The 26,154-nt window shown below is 38.8% G+C and overlaps 1 long non-coding RNA gene across 1 annotated transcript in view; it reads left to right on the forward strand.

Moving 5' to 3' along the window:
- Positions 1–21,355, forward strand: part of LOC130456382 (uncharacterized) — a 58,890-nt gene extending 37,535 nt beyond the window's left edge. Inside the window, exon 2 of the long non-coding RNA XR_008915150.1 lies at positions 21,011–21,355. This is a non-coding gene — a long non-coding RNA (uncharacterized LOC130456382). The remainder of the gene's footprint in view (positions 1–21,010) is intronic.
- The last annotated feature ends 4,799 nt before the right edge of the window (positions 21,356–26,154 follow it).

Genomic DNA, 26,154 nt, shown 5'->3' on the forward strand with positions numbered 1-26,154 from the left:
ACTTTGTCTTGAATAGAATTCATATGGTTTTTCAAAGTTTTTTTTTTAATACTCTTCTGCTACATTTTCATCTACTTTGGAATTCCAATATTCGATTCCCTTTTTATCAATGCCTTTAGTACTTCAGAGATCTTATCCTTTGTTCTTATTTGTCTACACTTCTGTTTACTTTTATTATTTTTTTCTTTGAGATTTCTTATTTCCAAATTGATTTTAATTCTAATATCATCATTAAAAAGATTTCTTTTTGAACTATTCTGGAACTTCTTTCTGTTGTTCCATGATTTCTAGGGAGTTAATAGAATTTTGTCTGTCTGTCTGTCTGTCTCAAAACACTAGTAGCAGTTTTAGGCATTCAGGATTAAGTTACTTGCTCAGGGTCACATGTTTATGAAGTGTCTGAGGTCAGATTAGAACCCTGGTCCTACAGACCCCAGGCCTGACACTTTACTATGCTACTTTGCTGCCCTTGTGAAATTCTCTTTTTCACCAAGAGTTTTTGATTCATTTTCCTTCACAAAATAATATTTAGTCCTATGTCTTAGGGTCCTGTTTTGAATGGCCTCATTTTTTCTTCTATCTTTGTGAACCTTACTTTGGGAGCTAGGCTTTGTGATAGAGACTGGCACTAAAGAAAAAGTGCCAGACTGAAGAGTATATGAAATTGATCACCTTGATGGGGGAGGGGCCCTGGGAGTGGAATCCTGAGGAGAGAAGACTGGCTGGGAGAGCAGTGAGGGTCTCTCTGTCTTGATACATCAAAGAGAGAAGGTGGATAAATACTTTCTCCTGAGGGTTACCCATTTTTTCCTGCTGGTGACTGGAAATCTTTCCCCCCAAGACTTTCCAAATTGAAGGGACTTTCTGAAGAGAAACCTAAGCAGACTTTACCTCAGCTCCTGTTGCCCAGGGGTGAGTCAACCTGACTTTCTCTTGGGGGGCTCAGGCTGCAAGGGGTTCTCCTCTCTTTCCCTTTCCCTGTCTCCATACCTCGGGGCCCAAGCCTCCCCTCATTGGACATTCCCTTCCTTTTTATAAAATTTTTTAAAGTCAGCTTAAACCCAAATATTCTCTCTTGGACTTTTGTTTTTCAGTATTCTTCTTGTACTTTAGCTTGTCTTTCTCATTTTTTGGCTTTTATCCCTTTTTCTACTGTGGTGGATTTTTTTCTCTTACATAGACTTCTGAAAACCTTTGTCTCCTCAAGTCAGAGGTTTGAAGAAGCCTAAGAGTCTGTCCAGAGTATACTTGATTGTAAGGTGTTAGTTTCTGATGTATTTTCCCATGGACTTTGACACCTCTTCTCTAACTAATATTATTTCAACATTCTTCACTCTTGCCCTGCAGTTGAGTTCTCTTCCTTAATGCGACTAGAAAGAAACAAAGTATTAATATATTCCATCACCTGTAGGACAGGGGTTCGGTTCATGCTGAGTTATTGCCACTGGGGAACCAGATTGAGAACTCAGTTGGTGGGCCCTGAAGGACAAGACTATTATTCATTGATCATATTGAGGGTTCAATATGAGCCAACAATGTCATATAGAAGCCAAACTAGTTAATTTACCTACCCTAGAATTAGGGTACATTAAGAGGAATAGTGTCCAAGGGAATGAGGAATAAATGTTACTAGGATAAGGTAATCCAAATTCATTAAACTGAGTGATGTGGCACAAAATTCCTTTAGATTCATTAGCTATAACCAGAAATTCCAAGCTGAGAAACTCAAGGGCCATCTCAGAGGGAATACATAGCACAATATCATCTGCAAGATTGTACTCATTGACCATTGGTTACCCACCCATAATCCTGAACAAAGTCATTCCTAGGTGGGCTTCTCACATAATGGCTCAGAAGCAGCTCTGGAGCAAGGACAGAGTCAGAACCAAGTAAAACAAGATGGCTATCCTCTGTTATTCTTCTTTTGATCTTCCTTTGGTTTTGAGGCTGGGATAGGGTAGGCAGATATGGGAGGGGATAATGAAAGTAAAAGCTAGAGAAAAGCAAGTGATATGGTAGCTAGGCTCAGTGGCAACTACTTGCAGAGAGCTTTGGTACATTAGGCTTAGCTGTGGAGCATCAGTAGCTACACATATACTAGCTTATGCTACATTAGTCAGAGCCCATAAACACTTCTATAGAGAGAAAGTGGATTTAATTGAATAAAATATGTCACTGGATTCTTTCCTGCCAGGTTCACTGTTCTTGTTGACTTTTTCCATTGCCATTTGCTTTTTGAAAGCAGGGGAGGTACTCCTCTCTCAGGAAAGATAAGTCAGAATGCTGAAAACACTCTCTTCTCCTCCCATGGAATCCAAGACTTCCTAATTGAGATGGTCACTTATGTGGTCATGGGGAATCAAGAGGCATTTGGTGTAGTTTAGAACTTCCTTGGTCCTTTTAACCTCATGGAAAACTCTATAGATCTGTGTTCCATATTTGTTTAGGTACCTAGTATTTGACATGACTATAATCCAAATGCTAATGTATCTCACTTTATCCAGATGATTGAATGGGGAAGTCCACTTTTAAGATTCATTTCAAAATTGTACATGCTTTCATCTGAAAATGATGGTCATACACTGATATCAGTCCGATAAGCCAGTATGATATAGAGAAAAGAATATTTATCAGGGAATCCAAAGACATAGGCTTTTGAATCATGATGGTGCCACTTACTAGTTGTATGACTTAAGCAAGTTGCTTTCCCATTAAGGCTCCAGTTTTCTAATATCTAAAGCAAAGATGGTAAGTCTTTTACTTAACTTCATAGATTTGTTGTGAAGAAAGTAATGTGAATTGTTTATTATAATTATATTTGAAGTGTTTACCCCAGAAAAGGTATTACACAAATATCTTTAATCCCGGTGATTGCTGAAAAATTCCTGATAGAGAAGAAATCAGATTATAACAGGGAAAGGATGATGGTTACAGTATTATTTTTTATTTTGCTGTTCTTTCCATTTACATTGTTGTTGTAGTCATGTATATATGTTTTCTGTTTTTGTTTACTTAATTTTGAATCAGTTGATATAATTCTTCCCACATATCACTGAATTAATTGTATTTGTCCTCTTTAATGGTTTATAAACATTCTATAACAATGATGTCCCACAAATTGCTCCTCATTGCCCATGGTTTTTGAAAGCAAAAAGAAAACACACTCATGGCTATAAGAGAGATTTCTTAGAAACACAGGGAAATCATTGCCTCCAAGTTCATAATTCATCTGGGTCCTGGGAAAGTGGTATTATTCTACATCTAGGGTACACCCTAAGAAAATTAAGGTTTTGAATATTTTTGGTGGTTCTATTTCACCAAGGGAACCCCCCTCACCCCACAACACACTCTGAGGGCATCTTCTCAAGAACTTTCTTCTATAGTTCATGGCAATTTGGTATAGGCAAAGTGGATAAAGAGTTCAAGTTGGAATCCAGTGAAAGAATAATAATTATAGCTAAAATCATATAGCATTTAAGTTTGCCATTTACACATATTTTCTCATTTGGCTCTCAAAATAACCCTGTGGGTAGGTGCTATTATTGTTATTCCAAATTTACAGATAAGAAAATTGAGGTTCAGAGAAGTTAGCATTTTCCTAGAAGGACTTATCTAGTTTGGTATTTGAGGTAGTATTCCAACCGGGTCTTCCTGTTTCCAAGTCCAATACTCTATTCTCTATAGCACTTAGCTCTAGCTGACGCTTCTTAGGTTATTTCTTCACTGTAAAATGTAGGTAATAACAACCACATCAAAAAGGTTTTTGTGAGCATCAGATGAGATTACATATCTCTATATCTATCTACACACACATCTACACACATGTATATATGCCACAGTACACATGTGTATACTACACACATACATACAACACACATGTATATATAAAACACACAGAGAACCAAACACATACATACCGATACATGTATTTATATATGCACAGATACAAACACTATACAAAGCATACATAACATACATGCACACACAAATCCATATATGTGTACACACAAAACAATACCCACGTGTATCTATATACATACACATAACACACGTGTCACAATACCCAACACTACATATACCACAACAAAACAAGTATGTAGGTATCTGAACACATAATAATATAATATACATGCAAACCAACACATATGCAACTATATACATACATGAATACATATAAGCATATACACACTCAAAATAGTACATTTATCACAATACACACACATATATGTACAACATAAACATAATAATGCATAACATGTATACATGTCACACACACAGCCACAATACACATGTACACACATACTCAATGCATACATTTGCATACAATGTATGTGTATATACACCTATGCATCCAGCAATACATATATGTATATACACTTCACAATGGTGTGACTATACATAGTGTACATATATATATATATATCAGCACACATGTACATATACACTTATAATATTTCAGAAACCTTAAACATATGTCATATAAATATTAGCTGTTATTATTGTCATTAAAGGCAGCATTAGTGGCAGAGGTTTCTTTGGTTATTATACCTTTTCTCTGACTTTTGTTCCTTTCGCCTCTCTGACTCTCATCCATTTCAGTTGCCTTCATCTGTTGCCTTGCAGTGTAGGATACCCACATCTATATTTTCAGGCCTGACTTCTTTTCCAAGCCATATATTTATATCTTCAACTACTTATAGGACATCTGCATTGGACTCTTTTACTGGAACCTCAAATTCATTATGTCCTATACCAAACTTGCCTTTCTCCCTGAACCTATTCCTTTTCTGTTGTAATTATTTTTATCTGTGGCACCACTATTTACCCAGTCTCTCCTATTTGAATCTTTGTTTCTGTCTTTGACTGCTTCCTCTCTTATCTCTCATATCCTGTTGATTTCACCTTTCTCTTTCTTTCTTTCCCCAATACTACCACCCTAAACCAGGTCCTTACTACCATAATTTATAGAATTGAAATTGTCTCCTAATAAATCTTCCTCTCAATATTTTCCCCCTATTTCAACCTATCTTGCATAAACTTGCCAGAATAATCTTCTGTGAACATAAATCTGGCTATGCCATTCCCTTTTGCTTAAACAAACTTCAGTGACTCCTAGTTGTATCCTGAATAAAATTTAAGTGAGTTAGAATGGCATTTAAGGCTCTCCAAAATCTGCTACAATCTTACTTTTCCAAACGTATGATACTACTGCTTTCACATACTCTAACTGGACTTCTCTTTGTCTCTTAGACTACTTGGAATGAACTAAAACTTCTCTTCCTATCTCCCTATCATCCTTCAAAGTGCTGCTTGAAAGCCATTGCTTCCAAGATGCCTTTCCTGTTCTTCTGCACAACATTCTGAGCTGTATATGAGTTCTTACGTGTATTATATATGTGTGTTCTTGTGTCACTCTCTTAGTTGATTGTATTCTCCTTGAAAGAAGGAATGGCAGAGGTTTTTCAAGTCTACATTTCTGGTGCTGATAACAGTTCACTGTACATATTTGATACTTAGTAAATGTTTACTGAACGAACTGAAGTAATGAATCCTTGGTACATAGATTGGATGGAAAGATATTTGTCAATGGCTGCATGGTGCTGGTCACCTGACAAACAGTGTTCATGTACTCTGTTTCTCAAAGGACAGTCATAGAATGGGTTCTTAGAGGGGTCCAATGCAATCCATTAATCATTTATTAAGTGCCTACTATGTGCCAGGCACCAGGTTAAGTGCTAGGGAGACAAAAAATGTCAAAAGAAAGTCCCTGTTCTTGAAGAATTTACAATCTATTGGGGAAGGGAGAAGGCAAAACACAAAAGGAGGGAGAAAAGTGGGGAGTGGGATGACAGTGGGGATGGGGGACCCCAGAAAGTACTCTGCATGCATGCATCTTGTTGGAACCAGGTAGAACAGTAGATGCAAAGCTAAATGAGTCAAAAGTCAAGTTTCGTCCCTCATAAAGAAAGGAATGGGTAAGAGTTTGGTCCTTCATCCTTCAACCCCTCCAATCAGAGGGAGAAGACTGAGGAGGGTAGTATCAGTCAAGGCAGAATGGTTATGAAACTAAAGGTGATGAGCTTACTTTCAAGGGGCATCTTCTGTAGAGTTTGAAATGTGGCAGAGCAGCAGATGCAAAGTAGAGCACCTTATTTTGCAAATGGGATAACTGAGACAGAGCCAGACCCAAGTCTGAGGCATGTTGCTATTGTTTAGTTTCAGTTTTGTTTCAGACTTTTCATGAATCCATTTAAGGTTTTCTTGGCAAAGACCCTGGAGTAGTTTGCCATTTCTTTCTTCAGCTCATTTTATAGATGAAGAAACTGAGGCGAACAGGGTTGAAATTTTCTCAGGATCCCACAGTTAATAAGTGTCTGAGGCCAAATTTGAATTTGGGATTATGAGTCTTCCTGACTCCAGGCCCTGTACTCTATCCACTGTGCCACATAGCTGCCAAATCTGAAACATGAGATCTCATTATTATTTTTTAATTTTTATTTATTTTTTAATAGAATTTTAGTTTTTAAACATATTTTTTCCATGGCTACATGATTCATGTTATCTCCCTCCCCTTTTCCCTCCCCCTTCCTGGATCTGACAAGCAATTCCACTGGGTTATACATGTATTATCACTCAAAGCCATAGGGATCACTTTATCACAGATTTAGAGTTGAGCAAAATCACAAAAGTCCTGAAGGAGGGAGGGCAATCAATATTTATATAGTGACTGCTACTTTGTGCCAGACACTGTGCTATTATTTTTATAAATATTTTCAGGTGATCTTCACAATAACCTTGTGAGGTAGTGCTATTATGATCCTCATTTTGCAGATAATAAAACCTAGGCAGAGAGAGATTAAATGACTTACCTAAAGCTATGAAGTGTCTGAGGCTGGATTAGAACTTGGGTCTTTTGACTTCCAGGCCCCACACTCTATTCACTGTATATCACCAGTTGCCTCTACCAGGTGTATACAGTCAGATCCCTCCTTGTGCAGATGAGAAAGCCGAAGAGCAAGGACTCATCCAAGGTCATCAAAACAGTGTCAGAGGTGGGATTTGATCCTAATATTCTTTGAATCCAAAGTCAGTTTTTTTCTCACTGGATTTGGTTGATGATCCATGCATGACATGATAACTGAAATAAATGATGTCACAGATAATCTAAAACACTGGATAATTCAGACAAATTCCTCTTTATCTGACTTTTCTGGTTATGTCTTATTTTGGCTCAAAGGTTTCTACTGCCATCCAATGGTGCAGGTAGAGGGTCAGGTAGAGCCTTTGGGTGTCAGAGAGAAGCCATTCTGGGATGAAAAAAACTCCCTATGGAAAAGATGCACAGGGGTCATTGGAAGCTGACAGTAGTCTCGACATCTCAGGACCTAGGTACTGCTGATCTGTTTCCCTTCAGTAGTCTGAGGAACAAGAAAACTATGAATGCCTTCAACAAAACTCCCCCTTTGGCTCTATAGGGGTGAAATGACTCTACCTTGTCTGTCTGCAACATTATAGTATACTTTGACTTGTTTTCTCTTTGAAACTATAGGGAGCCCTTGCCCATTCTGAAAAAAGACTGGCTTGATTCTTCCTATTATTTTGGCTATCTTCAAAGGTTAACTCCATTGACTATTTTCATGAGCCCCTTTACATCTGGCCATCAAGTTTCCAGCTGCCCTCCCTATCTGGGTCTTGAATGGGTGACCTTATAACGGCAGGAGGCAAACATACACTTTTCCAATCTGCCAAGCTCAATAACTTTTTGCTTAAATGTTAGATGGATTTATGTTATTGCTCTAGGAGGCAGTGATCCACGGAGGAATTAGTGTCCCTGAGAGGGCTCCTGTCTTGTTAAAATGGCACCAGGAGGATGAGGTCACTTGCCCAAAGCCACTTGGTGGTCCAAGTCATTCTTTCTCCTTTGCTCCTCACCCCACATTAATTTATCCAGTCTTTTATGCATTCCGAGATTAAGAATCTACAGCTTTGGATGGACAGCCTTGGTTACTGGATGGTAGGATGTGGCTGCACAAGAGTACTAGTATATTTATATATGCCTGGGGCTTTCTGAATGAAAAACCAGGAGACTGGAAGGAGCTAACAGCACAGGGATGACTCAATGCTTCCTTGATCTCTTTTTATGCACAGCAAAAGTGTTAGAAGTTTCTCTTCTGTAAATAGGTTTGAAGAATCAATGGAGATCTTTCCTAGCCATGTTATGTTGTCTGTGGAAGCTTTGAGTACTTATGACTCTTCTCACAACTGATATAGATATGACTTTACTAGTGTAGTGAATGGCTCGTAGGAAAAAAATGGAGTGCTTATAGTGGCCCAAAGCACCAGGAATAGCTAGATAAGAAGTAAAAGACCCTAGTTTTATGTTGGAAGTCTGGCCTCTATGGCTTCGTGGGATTGACCTGCCAAAGTTTATACTCCCCTGGCATTAGATTTTGAGCTTCATAAGAGCAGAGGCTATTTCTTGCCTCTTTTTGCATACCCAGCACTTAGCACAATGCCTGGCACATAGAAAGGGTTTATTAAATGTGGATTGATTGATTGTTGTGGTTTTCTAGTTTCCAGGGCTGAGGGGGGTGAGGGGGACTTGTAGGTGAAATACACACAGGAAGCCAGGCAAGTTGTTTTAGGCTGACCTCATGAGAGACATAAATTCACTGTATGTTCAGTGTCTATACCCTTAATCTCTACCCAGGGGCATATTTCTATTCACCTGCCCATCCCTTGGTGAAGTGTAAGCTCCTTGAGGGCAGGTTTGGATTTGGTTTTGTTATTATATTCCTAGAGTCTGTCCCAGTACTTGGTATATATAGCAGGATTGTTAGGCTGAATCCTCAGTCTTATCATGAAATCTAAATCCCCTGCTCTCAGTGGAAAGGTGGTGAGCTTCAGGTGTGCTAGAATAAGGCATTTTCATGCTATTCTGTTTTGCTTACTCTATTTTGCTTTGAGAGAGAATTCTTTTGGGAACTAGAGGGAGTGTCTTGGGAAATGACAGCAGTGTTAAAAAATCATTAATTAAACAAACATGACAAAAGATTAAGATGCCAGATATTCTCAGTGGACCTTGGATATAGCCAATAGAAAACAAACTGTAACTTGGGAAGCATAACCCATTATGAAGGCATTTTGAAGTGAAGAAGTGGGACAGTGTATGAAGAAATGAAAACAGCAAAGTAGCAGTTGTGGTGTTGCCTGGAAAATGGAGGTGCTTGGTATGGAAAGATTGGTCCTTAGTACTACAGGAGATGCTGTACCTAGCAGACACATTTTCAGTTAATCTGAGTGAACTACTTTATTGATCTTATATTACCCAGGCTCTGATTGTTTTTTGTTTTTTTTTGGATCATTCTTATCTCTTCCAATAGACCAGAAGCTTCTTGGGCACAGGGACTATGCCTTATGTGCATGTACACCTTCACTGTTTAAGCCTTGAACAGAGGAGATGTTCATATATGTTACCAATTATGATTTTGCATCAGCTACTATGTGGCAAAGCTGGGATTCAAATTTATGTCTCCTGATTCCCAGTTTTTTTTTTTTTTTACTGTGTGAAGATGCCTTTCAACTCTCCAAATCACACTATGAGGTGAGTTACTTCTGGGAAAGTTTCCTACAAATAGCTAATCCTATCCATAATATATGGAATTTTAGCCACCTTCTAACACATCCTTTTTATGACTTTTACCTGTACCATCTTTTTCTTCTAATGTTACTCTTGAGTTTGAAGCCATCTGTTTGTCTGAGTTTCTTGAGGTAGAGCCCAACTGCTGGAGTATGGTATCTTTTCTGTTGACAGTGAATGCAGAAGATTAATGATTAATTTGACAAAACATCCTCTATTCTTTCCTTCCTCCTTTTTATTAGTGATCACACAATAATAATAACAGTAGAGGAATAATGATAGTTGTAGCACTCCCTCGGAAGTTCCTCAACTCAACATTTGTCCTTTACAAATGTTACAAATATTGTAGTAGGGTGAGTTCCTCAGGTTGTAGAGTACTCTATGGCTTCATATTCTTACAACTCCAACTCATGGGCCCTCATCAGTGTCCTAATTTTTTTCTTTTCCTTTTTCTTTTTGCATTTGAATTAGTTTATTTAAGTCAATTTAGAACATTATTCCTTGGTTACAATAATCACATTATTTCCCTCCATCCCCTCCACCCGCCAATCCTGCAGCCAAGGCACAATTTCATTGGGTATCACTTGTATCCTTGATCAGAACCTATTTCCATGTTGTAGATGTTTGCACTAGGATGTTCATTTAGTCTACTTCCCCAACCATATCCCATCGATCCATGTTTTCAAGTAGTTGTTTTCCTTCAGTGTTTCTACTCCCACAGTGTTTCCTCTGAATGTGGATAGTGGTTTTTCTCCTAGATTCCTCCAAGTTGTTCAGGGTCACTGCATTGACACTAATGGAGAATTCCATTACAGTTGATTGTACCACAGTGTATCAGTCTCTGTGTATAATGTTCTCCTGGTTCTGCTCCCCTCACTCTGTATCAATTCCTGGAGGTTGTTCCAGTTCCCATGGAATTCCTCCACTTTATTATTCCTTTGAGCACAAGAATATTCCATCACCAACATATACCACAGTTTGTTCAGCCATTCCCCAATTGAAGGGCATTCCCTCATTTTCCAGGTTTTTGCCACCACAAAGAACGCAGCTATGAATATTTTTGTACATGTCTTTTTTCTTTATTATCTCTTTTGCGTACATACCCAGCAGTGCTATGGCTGGATCAAAGGGCAGACAGTCTTTTATTGTCCTTTGGGCATAGTTCCAAATTGCCCTCCAGAATGGTTGGATCAATTCACAACTCCACCAGCAATGCATTAATGTCCCTACTTTGCCACATCCCCTCCAGCATTTATTACTTTCCATAGCTGTCATGTTAGCCAATCTGCTAAGTGTGAGGTAACACCTCAGAGTTGTTTTGATTTGCATTTCTCTGATTATAAGAGATTTAGAACACTTTTTCATGTGCTTATTAATAGTTTTGATTTCTTTATCTGAAAATTGCCTATTCATGTCCCTTGCCCATTTATCAATTGGAGAATGGCTTGATTTTTTTTGTACAATTGGTTTAGCTCTTTATAAATTTGAGTAATTATACCTTTGTCAGAGGTTTTTGTGATGAAGATTGTTTCCCAATTTGTTGCTTCCCTTCTAATTTTGGATGCATTAATTTTGTTTGTACAAAAACTTTTCAATTTGATGTAATCAAAGTTATTGATTTTACGTTTTGTGATTTTTTTCTAACTCTTTCTTGGTTTTAAAGTCTTTCCTTTCCCATAGATTTGACAAGTATATTATTCTGTGTTCATCTAATTTGCTTATAGTTTCCTTCTTTATATTCAGGTCATTCACCCATTCTGAGTTTATCTTAGTGCAGGGTGTGAGAGACTGATCCAAAACTAATCTCTCCCATACTGTCTTCCAATTTTTCCCAGCAGTTTTTTTTTTATCAAATAGTGGGTTTTGGTTCCCCAAAACTGGGATCTTTGGGCTTATCATAGACTGTCTTGCTGAGGTCATTTACCCCAGGTCTATTCCACTGATCCACCTTTCTGTCTCTTAGCCAGTACCAAATTGTTTTGATGACCACTGCTTTATAGTATAGTTTGAGATCTGGGACTGCAGGTCCTCCTTCTTTTGCATTTTTTTTCATGATTTCCCTGGATATCCTTGATCTTTTGTTCTTCCAAATGAACTTTGTTTTTTTTTTCTAATTCAGGAAAAGAGTTTTTTGGTAGTTCAATGGGTATGGCACTAAATAAGTAAATTAATTTGGGTAGGATTGTCATTTTTATTATGTTAGCTCATCCCACCCATGAGCAATCAATGTTTTCCCAATTGTTTAGATCTAGTTTTAATTGTGTGGAGAGTGTTTTGTAGTTGTGTTCATATAGTTCCTGTGTTTGTCTCTGGAGATAGATTCCTAAGTATCTTATATTGTCTCGGGTGATTTTAAGTGGAATTTCTCTTTCTAATTCTTGCTGCTGAAATGGGTTGGAGATATAGAGAAATGCTGATGACTTATGCGGGTTTATTTTGTATCCGGCAACTTTGCTAAAGTTGTTGATCATTTCGACTAGCTTTTTGGTGGATTCTTGAGACACTCGCCTGCGAATGCCTCAAGAAGAGAGAAAAAGGATAGCAGTTTTGGATTCCACTGGGGGGTGGGGTGAGACGGAGCAGAATTGAGTCAGAAACCAAGCCGTATTGATATCAATGGAGCCACAGCAGAACTCCGGACTTTGGAAATCTCAAAGGCAAGAACCATCCAGTAGTCCAAATTTAACCACCACATGGGTCAGAGAAATGACATAGCTTAGCTGAATTAGCCTAGGTTCCTTGGGCTAGTAGCCAAGCATGAACCTTACAGCTGAGAGAATAAAGTGTAGATAATAGGATGAATTAGAAAGAGCTAGGTATTAGCATTGGAGAAGAAAGGGGCCTGGCCAAAGGTCAGGTCCCAGGTGAGAGAAAGAGAGATAGAGAGGGAGCAAGTTAAAGATGGAGCTCTGGCCAAGCTCCAGGAAAGACAGACATAGGTAAGAGGTGAGGTGGCAAAGAGGGCTGGCCTTCTGTGGGGCTCCTATTTATTACCATTGAGATGCAAATGTACACAATACATAGGGATGATCATCATTGGTTAATGACAAGGTATAGGTGTGTTTTTTCTTAGCCAGGTGAATACAAAGAAACCTGATTTCACACCTAACCTGGGGGTAGCTGGGATTAAGGGTCAACAGGCTTTACTAGCCATGAGCAAGACTGAGCATGCTCTCTTCTAAGACAATCTTTACATTCTAACTGTTTCCCTTGTCCCTAGAAAGGTGTGGGCTGCTACAATTCTCTAGGATTCTTTAAGTATGTCATCATGTCATCCGCAAAGAGTGACAGCTTGGTCTCCTCATTGCCAATTTTAATACCTCCAATTTCTTTTTCTTCTCTAATTGCTACTGCTAGTGTTTCTAATACAATGTTAAATAATAGAGGTGATAATGGGCATCCTTGTTTCACTCCTGATATTATTGGGAAGGCTTCTAGTAGTGTCCTAATTTTTAATAGTTAGCCAATATACAATTGACTCAAAACAGAGGCATTGACTGAGATATCATAGTAGCCATAAAACATTCTCACAATAAACCTGATGCACGTTCTCCTATATATATGTACACAGCATCACTGGGAAGAGTGGGCACAGATTTAGAATACACTTGTGATGAGACACATATAGGGATTATATGTGGCTGAGGCTGCTCATGCTTCTAACACAGTAAGGCTTTATTGTCCTTTTCCTTCTTGTGGTGTCCTTTTGATATTCCCTCTTGATGCATTCATTAACTTGAGCTCCCTTTATTCTAATCCTTCAGCTCCAACTTTGACTGGCAATGACATTTCTTTTTTGAAACTGGTCAGCTCTCTCTTCTGGCACCAAAGAAGTTTTCTTCTTCTGACTTTTTGTGATTGTGTCTTTATATAGAGTGTATCCTGTTTTGTAAAGGTTATCTGGGATATGACTTATTTTTAGCTGGCCAATAGTTAATTGTTAATACCTAACCACCTATATCCCTGGTCAGCAAGATGACCTAGTAGATAACATGTTAGGCTTGGGGTCAGGAAGACTCATCCTCACAAGTTCAAATATGGTCTCAGATGTTTTCTAGCTGTGTATCCTTGGACAGGTTACTTAATCCTGTTTGTTTCATTATCCTCATCTGTAAAATGAGCTGAAGAAGGAAATGACAAACCACTTTAATGTCTTTGCCAAGAAAACCCCAAAAGGGGTCACAAAGAGTGGAACATGACTGAAATAACTGAATACTTACCCTTGCTGTGATTTTATCAACAAAGCTTGGGATGAGAATCAATTGGACAGGGAATGTTAGGTGATAATAGTGGAAAATCTTTGTCTTTATATGTTAAGACTTTTTGAGTTTTTCAAAATCAAATTGGATCAATGTGAAGAGGAAGAACACATATAAAGCAATTAACACCTAAGCAACACCAGAGCTAATGCAAATTTTGGAATGATAAAATATAATATATATATATGGAAATTAATCTAATAAAATCTAGTATGAAGGGAACACAGGTGTATTCACCCTACCACTGTTCAAGAAAGATAAATATTTCATCATCAAAAAGAAGAAATTATTCTTACAGCACATGATAAACAGGTAAAAAAAAATAAAATCTATACTTTTGGAATAAGTAGAAATCACCAAGAAAACTAAGGACTGATAAGGTAAATACCATTGGAGTTGTCAAATGTAAAATAAAAAAAATCAGTTTACCACTAAATAGAGTTTGTGAAATGGCTAAGATCCAAGAGTTATATCCAAATGATCTTAACCAATAATATGTCAGCAAACAAGCCACAAAATGAGTCTGAGTCCCACAGATTTGTTTTTGGAAACAGAAGATGGCAATTTAGGACCAGGCCATCACTATCAGAAATTATAGAAGGCAAAATGATGATCAGGGTAATTTTGGGAAAACATGGAAAGACCTACATAAAATTATGAAGAGTGAAATGAGCAGAATCAAGAGAACATTATACGCATCAATAGAAATATTGTTTGAAGTGTGGAAAAATTAAAATTGAGTTTTTTTGAGAAATAATTTCCTTTTTGGTCACCCAAATTGGTTTGATTTTAAAAACTATAAAACTGTTTCTCTCTTAGGCTATAAAATGGGTTGGGTCTTCCTTTCTTTTGACTAGATGTAAAAACTGGCAGGTTAGAGACTTCTCTATTTGTAAACTAAGACTTGAGTGGGTAATGAAATCAACTAGGCAGTTGCCAGTTTGAGAAGTATGCCATCACATGGCAGGAAGAGGACCTCTTGGAATCTTTCTGAGACCCACCTCTTCCTGTGATGATGTGGTAAGGGAGGAGTTGAGGTCTCTGAGGCCATACCCTGTGGGACTGATGAGTAATGAGGTCAGAAAGAGTATATATTGGCCTATGGGGCAGGAATCAGGCTCTTTTGCCTCACTGCTTGCTCTTTCTCCTCTATCATCTGGCCACTCTGTCTATCTGTCTGTCTGTCTCGTCCCTAACTCAGTCTTGCTGCTGATTTTGCTGGTGCTTTGCCCCACCCTTATCTCCCCTTCCCCTTCATCTCCCCCTCCCCTCCATCACCCCCTTCCTTCCCCCCCGGATAATGGCTCAAGTTCTGTGGTGTCTGTTTGGACTGTGAAGGAATCCATTAGCTAGTTATATTTTCTTGAGTAGCAGATTAATAAATTGATATTTTTAAACTAAAAATACAGCCTCCAGAGAATTTCACTTGTTACAGAAGAATGACTTGTATAATGTCCACATCAGAGAAAGAACTGATAAATAGAAATAAGTAAAACATTGTTTTATATATATTTATATATATATATACATACATACATACATACAAATATATGTCAAATGATGCTTTCTCCACTGTGGGGAGGGAAAGGAGGGAGAGACTTAATTGGGAATGTAACAATGTAACAAACAAACAAAAGGAACCTGGATTTAGTGATCAATATAGATTATGCAAAGAAATGGTAAAAACAAAACAAAATAAAAACCCCAAACAACTTTGCAACATTTCATCATTCATTGTTGAAATTTAGTAACTACCATGTACCTAGGAAGACATAAACTAGTGCTCGAATGGTACAATAGAAGCTCATCGACAGATGACAAATCCCCATACTATAAAAATAGGTCTTAAAATATCTTTGAGAACTCCCTCAATAAACTGTACTGGAACCAGAGGATTATCATAGACAGAAATGTCGCTTACAATCTCCTAGACATATCATTGATCCATAAAACTTAAGAACAATACTTTTAATAGCTGTCACTATACCAAATACCCATAACCTCTAAGTTGTGTGGCGTAAAAAAGCTTAAAAAATATAGAGTCCTAGGAAAAGAAATCAAAATCATATGGGAACAGAAAGAAGTGCATATCATCATGTCATCCTGACTGCTATTAGAGCTGTCCTGGAGCTACTTTCAGTGAGCCTATAAAAGATGAATTTGTCTCTTAATACTTTTGCTTATTTAACTACAAAAACATCATTTTATCTACTTGTGCAATGGTCTACAGAGCATTATACAGGGTGTTCCAAATGTTTTAGTACAATCTTGAATTTAAATAGCTTAGATTGCTTTAAAAGCTTAATCTTTATTAACTTAAAACTCTACTTAAGACTTTTGGGATACCTTATATACAAAAGAACAATGGTAACAAAAAATGAGAACAAGATAATAACAATAATAAGATTATGGGATCACTGATAGATGGACCATATGCTTTGTTGGTATCCAGAGAATATCAAGAGAACTAGAGATGCTCCATCTTCCAACTCCAGGCATTTTCACTGACTGCCATAGCACACACATAGAATAATCTTCCTATTCATCCCAGCCTCTTGGCTTCCCCGGCTTCCTTCCTATGCCAGCTAAAATCCTACTTTCTACAGGAAGCCTTCCCTGATGCCTCTTAATTCTAATGCCTTCTCTCCATTGATTATTTCCCATTTAGCTTATTTGTACATAGTTGTCTGAGTATTATCTCCCCTTCTTAGACTGTGAGCTCCTTGAGAGTAGGGACTGTGTTTATGAATAATTGCTGTCATTTTTTTAGTCATATCCAACTCTTTCTTTGGGGTTTTCTTCACAAAAATACTGGAATGGTTTGCCATTCTCTTCTCCAGCTCCTTTCACACATGAGGTATTGAGCAAGCAGAGTAAAGTGATTTGTTCATGGTCACAGAGCTAATAAGTGTCTGATGCTGGATTTGAACATAGAAAGAAGGGTCTTCCTGATTCCAGACTCGGCACTCCATCCTCTATGCCACCTAGTTGGATGTTTGAAAATGTTTATTGATTAGATAGAGTACAAACCTAGCACATATATCCTCAGTAGATGAAAAACGGAAGTCAGTGAACAAAATTCACATAGTATTCACAAGTATGCATAGCTTTAGATCTGAGTCTTTGGAAGAAATATACTAAAAAACACTCTTGGTATAGGATATAGTATTTTATTTAGGACCAGATAGTCTTGGGTTCAAATTGCACCTCCAATATTCACTAGCTGTGCTCATGGATGAATAAATCATATAAACTCTCAGGGCTCAGGGTTGGTTCTTTGTAAAGTGGGGATAATAATATTTGGAGTATCTTAGAGTAGCTATTTGCTATAGCAGCTTCACAGGGTTTTGTGAGTCTCAAATGAGTTAATATATATATAAAGCACTCTGTAAACTTGAAAGCACTATATATAAATGCCAGTTAACATTATTATCTACATCAGGGAGTTCATAAATCCATTGAAGTGTTGAAATAACTAACTTATATAATGCTTTAAGGTTGACAAAACAGTTTACATACATAATCTCTTTGAATGTTAAGTATAGAATTCACAGATGTGGCTCCAATCCCTTGAAGAGCATAGATGATAAATATAGCCATGAGTCAACCATCCAGGGTTCATTGAGCACCTATTATGTGGCTAGACTTATGCTATGTTCTGCAAAGATACAGAAAGGCATGACTGCCCTTTTCCTCAAGGAATTTACAAAGCATTTAGGTAGGCAAACAACACATAGAAGAGCAACATTTCCACCTCTGTTCCAAAAGACTGTAAGCTCTTTGAGAACTAAGACTTTTTGTCTTTGTATCCCTAGTTCCTTGCCCCCTAAGGAGTCATTACACATATTAATAGAGGCTTATTGAATGAATAGATGTAGGGCAAGCATGTTAAGGATTCACATTCACATGAAGCTTAAGAACTTTCAAAATACTTTTGTGGCTATGACCCTGTGAGTTAGCTAGAACAAATATTATCTCTATTTAAAAGATGAGGAAATAGGTTCAGAGAAAAGAAGTGAATGGCTTACAATCATATCACATTAGTAAGGATTGAGCTCCTGAGACCCAGCACAGCATTTTTTAACTACTAGGATGATGAGAGAAAGTATCAGATAAGTTACTATTTTATTTTAGTGTAGCCCAGATCCCAGATTTCCTTGGTAAAGGGAGTTCCCTCTAAGGTAACTTCTCTTCTAATGCAGATTGGCATTGTCTCTACTATGTCTAGTCTTAGAGAATTATCTGAAGCAATGACAGTCACATAGCCAGGATAGATCAGAGGTTGGGTGTCAAGTTTATGTATCCTTTATCTTCTACGTCAAATTGTCTCTCAGTGATGCTATTACAGATATTTAAGTTTGGATAGAAAATAGAGCTCAAATAGATTGTATGTTAAGAGAGAATCCTCAAAAGATTAGGAAAATTCAGGTGGTCATATATTTCCTGGGGCATCCTTATGTCACCTGTATTGACTGGGAAAAACACAGAACTATTAAATAGTCAAAAATCATTCTTTAATCAAGGGAAAGGGGTTCAATGAGATAGTAGGCCTCGACACAGAGCTGCACACCACATGACTACACAGAATTCGAGGATTGAACTCTGGTCGCTCTCGACACTGACCCCTGGGAAAGTCAATGTGACAAGGAAATCACTTTAAAAGACTGATATATATTAATTTAAGGTCGCCAAGGAATTCAGCTATGTAATTCCTAAATGAAAACTCAAGTCAGCAGTCAACCTTTTATGGAGTTTAATTACAAACAGGAGGAAGAAAGGTATTAGAGATAGAGAGAGAGAGGAAGAGAGAAAAGGGGAGAGAAGGGAATAGGGCTTAAATACCCCTTCTGTTTAGGCTGGGCCAAAAGGCCCAAGCCCTTAGATAGCTGAGGCAAAGAAAGGAGATCAGTCCCTATCACTCACGTGACCAAAATGGAGAAACAGTCTCAGGGGCCTCCACCTCCAGCTTCCTTCAGAGCCAGCTTCTCAGAGCACCACCTCTCCAACCAACCACCCCCCCAGTCCTCAGACCCCTCTATCTTTAAGGAAACCATCCAAGTTCCCTCCCCTCAGTTCTCACATCTACCAATCACTGTCCATGTCTCCCCTGTGCCAATGGTGGCTCTAGCTTAACCCAGGACCGCCCAGAGGTCTATGGCTTTGCACATGTCTGTTGAAGGTCATATTCTCAATAATTAAATCTTGATCTTTGCTGCAGCCCTTCCTAAATCCTGTTAGGACTGAGTGGGGTGGAGATTGTATTTTCCAAGACCTGGTTCTGTCATTCCAAGTATCTCTATTGTATCAATTCTAAAATCAATCATGACTCAAAGAACTTCCTGTTCTATGCTTAAGCATAGGTCAAAGCCCTTTCCATTGTTCAGCAAAAGGTTTCTGTCCTAAAGTAATCTTAAGAAGGGAGGAGGAGGAACCTCCCATGCCAATGGGGTTCACATTCCAATAGAGTTCCCACTATCAATAGGAAATTTTTCAAGTATGAAATTTCCCAAAGGTGAAATTTCCAACATTTATAAGTCTAAGAAATTTTAAGGTTTACATCAACCACGCTAGATTGGCCAATTCCAAGGAAGAAATGCAGGGGTTCCCAAACTTTTTACATGGGGGGCCAGTTCACTATCCTCAGACCATTGGAGGGCCAGACTATAAAAAAAATAAACTATGAACAAATCTGTATACTGCTGTCTGGGATAGTGGAGGCTGCAGCGCTGGCTGTGATGGGCCTGTGACACCTTGCACAGGCCCAGCACTGCCACCACTATACCAGGCAGCAGTACACACAGTGCGGAATCCCCTCCCCCAGATCACCACTCACCATGCTGATGTCTTCCATTGTGCAGCCACATAATCCTTTGCGTGGCACCTCATTCTCGTTCAGTTACTCTCAGAACAAGGCGCCAGCAAAGGATTATATCACTGGAAGTAGTACTATACAGCACCACCACACACAGTGCACCTCTCACTGACCACCCATGAAAGAGGTACCCTTTCCAGAAGTGCCGTGGGGTTTTGATAAATGGCTGGGGAGGTGGGGGTGGGAATGCCTCATGTGGCCCACAGGCCATAGTTTGGGTACCTCTGAACAAAAGAATCTGGGGATCCTATATACCATTTGGGGGAAATCCAGGGTCAGGGAAAGATGATTGACATCACTATAGCTATAAAGAAAATGGGAGTGTTCAAACTACACTGACAGGATATAATCAAGCTTGGGAAAGGAATCATAGCTAGATGCTAGAGGCTGTAAGGGAAGGGGCTACTTACAATGAATACTAAATGGGTGGTCCTGCCCAGGTGTGGGTCTTCTTGGGAAAGGGTCTCTGATACAATAGGGGAGACTCCCTAAAACAAAGAGGGTCCTTAGCATATGCTTAGTCCCACCCAACTAGGTTTGTTATTCACCTGAGGGTCTACCACTCAGTCTGAAACTGTTAGCCTGGGATTCCCTTCAGGGTGGATTCTCATGAGAACAGGGAATAAGTACAAACTTTGGGGTCTCCAACCTACAAGCTAGTCCTGAAACTTGGGGTTCACCAGCTCCCACTAGGCCACAAGTTTGTGACATGGGCATTGTACTCCCAGAAGTTCAGGAAAACCATTATCAGGAAAACTCTTTTGCTCCCTCACATCCTCATGACTCCTAGCCTAAAAACATCCAAGGACTTTGAGATGATTGCCCTCCTTTGATCCTCTTTTAGATTTAAGATGGACAAAGAGATACACTTCAATTCTATAAAGCTACATCTTGATTCTTTCAGGCTGCATCACAGACATCTGCCTGTCCCCTAAAACTAAGGAATCTTTCATGAGGGTCACTCCGTATGTCTCCAGGCAGACCCCAGTCAGATGACAAACCCCTCCATGGAATACCTGAATGGCTACCACTCTAGAGTCATATCCACACTATGACTCAGCATTTATTGTAAGAATATAAAATTCCCAGTGACATGGGCACTGTACTCCCAGAAACCCAGGCAAACTATTATCAGGGACTCGCCCTTGCTCCCTTACATCCTTGGGAATCTGAGCCTAAAAACACCCAAAGACCTCTCTAGGGTCCTGAGATGACTATCTCCTTTTGATTTTCCTCTAGATTTAAGATGGACAGAGAGAAGCACCTCCAGGCCATACCTCCATCCTATCAGACATTTGTTTGTTCCCTAAAACTAAGGAATCTTTATGTCCCCAGGAAGATGATCACCCCACCTCGCCAAATGCCTGGGTGACTAACACTCTGTTGTAAAAAGTATAAAATCTCTAGAACTGATGGCGTCTGGGGGACAGCTTTTCCATCCATGCTGTCCTCATGGGGAACAGCCTTTCCATCCATGCTGTCTTCCCAAGGAACTGCTCCCCATCTTGCTGTTCCAACTTGCTATCCTCCTGGCCACTCTCAACATTACTTTCTAAATTAATAAATTTCTCTTTTTGTTATTAAGCTAAGTTTTGGAGTCTTTCATTCTTGCAAAAGGTATCCTTCCTGAACCCCAGGGGTACACATCTGAACCCCACAACACAAACCACTTAACCCTCATTGCCTAGCCCTTACCACTCTTCTGCCTTAGAGCCAATACACAACATTGATTTCAGGATGGAAGGTAAAGGTTTAAAAAAAAAGGAAAAGCAAAACAGAATACAGAGGGAGGTTCTGAACTTAGGTGACTGAGGGGGTAGGGGGCAACTGACAGAAATAGCAAAGTTCAAAGGAGCACCAGGTTTCAGGGGTTGGGTAGTAAATTCTTGTCTTGGTTTCTTCCCTATAAAAGGGAACTTTCTAGACTAGATGACCTTGATGGTTCCCTTCAGGTCTGGGGCATCCTGTGATTGAACCACTGTTTCAGTCTACAGTTTGAGCACAGGCCAGGTAGATGAGCCAACTTTTACAATCCAGTCTGACTCAGCTGTGAGCATATAGAAAAGGTCAGAAAGAGATCCAGAAATGACCTGAATAATGAACCAAATGTATTTATGGGATTTACAGTCTAGCAGCAGGCTAAGAACAGTTGCAAAGCCCTTCCATAGGCTGCCTGCCAAGGGATGGATTCAACTAAATATGCCCACAGCCAATGGAAGTGTCAACTAGAAAAAAACACAGAACTATTAAATAGTCAAAAATCACTCTTTAATCAAGGGAAAAGGGGCTAGCGCTACTAATACGACAACAGAGCTGCTTTCCAAGACTGCACAGAGTCAAGATGCCCTGGTCACCAGCCCCTGGGAGTGCCACCAACTCAGGATGGACTCCAAGGAACAAAAGAACTTGGGGAACCTATATACCACTCTAGATGACCTGGGGGGGTTTAGGATTAGAGGGACAGTTGATTGACTTTACAATGGTAAGAAAGGAAAATGAAGAGTTCCACACAGGAATAATAGTGAGGGGCTGATGCCCCACAAAGGACACAAAAGGGAAAGACTCAGCCTAGGGCTGGGTCACCTTGGTCATGGACCTTAGCCTAGGGGGAGAAACCATTGGGACAAAAGGGGTGTTCAATATTGGATGGGATTAGCTGTTCCCACCCAAACTACCCGGAAGTTCACTGTCTGGTGAAGAGGGACCTTCCCTCAGGGGGAAACCTCTCCTGTGACAAAGTCAAAACCTGGGGTTTCTACACTCAAACTAAATAAACGGGATCTCTAGATTTCCATGTTGACAGAAGAGAGGCTATCTCTGCATGGGGGGTAGGCAGGAAGGTGAGACAATTAGGGTTCCATTTCCTATCCAAAAAGAATGGATGGGAGAGAACTGTTTTTCTCCAGAGACTTTCTCTAGGTTCTACTTCTTTAGTCTGATTCAAACCCCTTTAAAAACGTTTTCCCTAGAATGGCAGATATCGAGGGACAACAGGCCTTCAGGAATTCTGCTATAAATAGGACATTGGTATATTGCCTTGGCTAAAGCAAACAGGCATTTTTTTCTTCTGATAATGAGAGGCACAGTGTTTCTGGCCTTTAGGATACTCTATACTTATATGATTGACAGAATGAAAATAGCATTGAAAAGAAAATCAGAATGTCCATAGTGGTCCAAATATAAGCTGCATTCTTTTCTCCTTCTCTCTACCAAAACTGGTTTGTATAAAACCTAAAAGCAGCTTGAAATGAATGTTATTTTTAAGTGTCATTGAACATATACATATGCACACATATATAGTGAAAAAACTCTATATGTACATATTCTATAAAAACTATCCATATTTTCACCTTAAAGAGATTTTATTTTAGGACTATGATCCTTATTCATTGGTATCCTATATTTGCAATGTTATATCATTTTCTCCCTCACTCCTTTACACATATTTCAAATCAATTTAATTATATACAATAAACAATATCTACTAAATAGGAAAGGCTCTGTGCTTGGCACTAGAAACACAAACACAAAAAAGATACAGTCCCTGGCTTCAAGAAGTTTATAATCTAATGGGGGGAGGAGGAGATACAACATGGTTCCAACTAAGTATGGCCCAAGATAGAATGGGATGTGGGAAAATCTAGGAAAGATCTAAATAGAATCTTAAAAGATTTCAGAAGAGTGTTCTCAGCTAGAAGGATGGGCTGGCAAATCAACTAACACATCCTGGGAAAGGTGGCATCTTAACTGAATCTTGAAGGAAGAGGATTTCAATAGACAGAGATATTAAAGGAATATTTGACTACTATTATTGCTGTCTCAAATTGTATGAACAATTCATCAAACAAAAAATTCTGTATTATACTATGTGCAAAGCACAGGGTTACTCAAGGGGTTAGACAATAAAAATGAGTCTCTTCCCTCAAGGAACTTAGATTCTTTTGTTACTAGAAAAAAAATCAATATATTCAAATGGTTATTGGCACATTGCTTGGGGATAATAGGCCAATTTCTTGCTTACTGTCATTTTGATCTCACAGAAAGATATGTGTTTTAAAAGTTTTATTGATGTATTTTTAAAAATCTTGGAGTAATTTATGTGGTACAGTGTATAGAATACTGGATCTTTAGTCAGAAGACTCATCTTTGTGAGTTCAAATCTAACTTCAGATACTTATTAGCTGTGGGATCCCAGGAAATTCACTTAATCATTTGCCTCACTTTCCTCATCTGTAAAATGATCTGGAGAAGAAAATGGCAAACCACTCCTGTATCTCTGCCAAGAAAACTCCAAAGTGGGTCACAAAGTCTCAGACATGACTGAAAAAATGATTAAACGCCAAGAATTTCTGGATGTGCATCATCTTCCTCCCTCATCCCCCATTCCAGTCAATAAGCATTCCTGGGGGAACAAATAGTTAAGCAAAATCAACCATCACATGAAATGCATCTGATTGCATCTACTACATTTCACACCCATCTCTCCAATAAAAAGAGTGAGGCACATTTTTAGAGATAGAATTTTAAGAGAAAGAAACTTTGAGATATTTCTCAGCTTAGATAAAGGTTCACAGAAGGCACTCTGCTCACTTTGATCCTTAATTACTGCAATGAATTGCTTGATAAAATAGCATCTTTGGAAGAAGAGAGAGTTCAGTCACATCCAGATTGATCAGCATTTTCTGGAAACAGTGTGTTTCTTTAAAATAACAGTGTGGCTTCTAGTGAGTAGGTGGCAAGTGGTCAGCAAGTCATTGCTATTCTAGGGAGATGACTGAGGAAAAGTTTAGTCCAATTGTACCAAGAATAAGAAAGTCTAAAAAAGGAGAAGAGATGGTATAATTCATGACATGCAACCATGGCTGCTCCTTATTCTGCTAATCCTTCTCCTGCATCAATAAAGGATTAATTATTCAATGGCCTTTTTAGTTCCAAATTAGCCTGATGGCATTTCTTCAAATGGAAAAGAGGACAATTTATGAAGCAAGAACTGTGTTCTTCACAGGAGTTTGAAGGTTGGGGAGAATAGAACCAACACCCCCTCCCCTCAGGGAGCTTATTAAAATAATTCATGTGTCTACTATTTTTTCTCTGCTGACTCCCAATTCTATACCAGCAAGCCTGATTTTTTTTTATCCTTATTTCATCTTACATTTATATCTACTTACAAGACAGGCATTTGCAGGTCTTGTTATCACATTGAACTCAAGATAATTATCTGTAAAACTGAAATTTTCCTATCAAAAGCTGCTTCACTTCTTCCCATTTCTGTCAATGGGAAGGACCTTACCTTTGAGGTATCTATGACTTTTCCTTCATCCCTCATATCTTCTCAGTCATCAAGTCTTATTGATTCCTCCTGTCTAACATATCTTGGATTGTTTCCTTTCATAGTCAATCCTACTTAAACCATCTATTTCTGAGCCCATTTAGATGTGATTGTTTACCTAGAAAGCCAATCGGATTCATGGATCAAGGCAGATCCAGGAGCTTGATTCCTTGAGCTGGTGTTCAGTGATCAGTGAATATCTAGAAAGTCAAGAAGGGACAAAGTCTTGTGATTAAGACCAAGGTTTTTCTAGACCAGTTGCAAGAAGGATCTGGAATCTTGGGAATCTTAACCATGATTAGCAAGGCCTAATATTGAAGAATTTATCTGTTACCATGTAAATCTGAGTGTACCCTTGATTTCTATTCCTTTTGGAGATATGTGATAGGGGGCTGCATGGGCAAATGTGACAGGGCTCTCATACCACAAGTTCAGTATGTGACAAGGTAAATGGGACAAACTTTTTCCAAGAAAAATACCTAACACATATATGCCTTGATTCTCCTTAGAAAACAATAATCTCCCTGGTTTGTAATACGATAATAAGCCATTCCCTCTTTTACCTTTATCTTATATGAGTTGATTCCTTCCTCTGTGTGATATGGAAATCACTTTAAAAGACTGATATATATTAATTTAAGGTCCCCAAGGAATTCAGTTATGTAATTCCTAAATGAAAACTCAAGTCAGCTGTCAACCTTTTTATGGTGCTTTAATTACAAACAGGAGGAAGAAAAGTATTAGGGGAGAGAGAGAGAGAGGGAAAAGGGAGAGAAGGAAATAGGGCTTAAATACCCACTCTGCTTAGGCTGAGCCAAAGGCCCAAGGCCCCCAATAGCTGAGGCAAAGAAAAGAGATCAGTCCCTATCACTCAAGTGACCAAAATGGAGAAACAGTCTGTGGGCTCCTCCAACTCCAAACATCAGGCTCCAACAACCTCTCTCCCTCCACACAGGAAGTCCCCAGCACTCCTCAGTTGTCTTCTACCTCACTTCCTGTGTCTCACTTGTGCCAATGGTGGCTCTAGCTTAACCTAGGACCATCCAGAGGTCTG

This window comes from Monodelphis domestica, chromosome 1, assembly GCF_027887165.1.
Source record: "Monodelphis domestica isolate mMonDom1 chromosome 1, mMonDom1.pri, whole genome shotgun sequence".
Taxonomy (NCBI): domain Eukaryota; kingdom Metazoa; phylum Chordata; class Mammalia; order Didelphimorphia; family Didelphidae; genus Monodelphis; species Monodelphis domestica.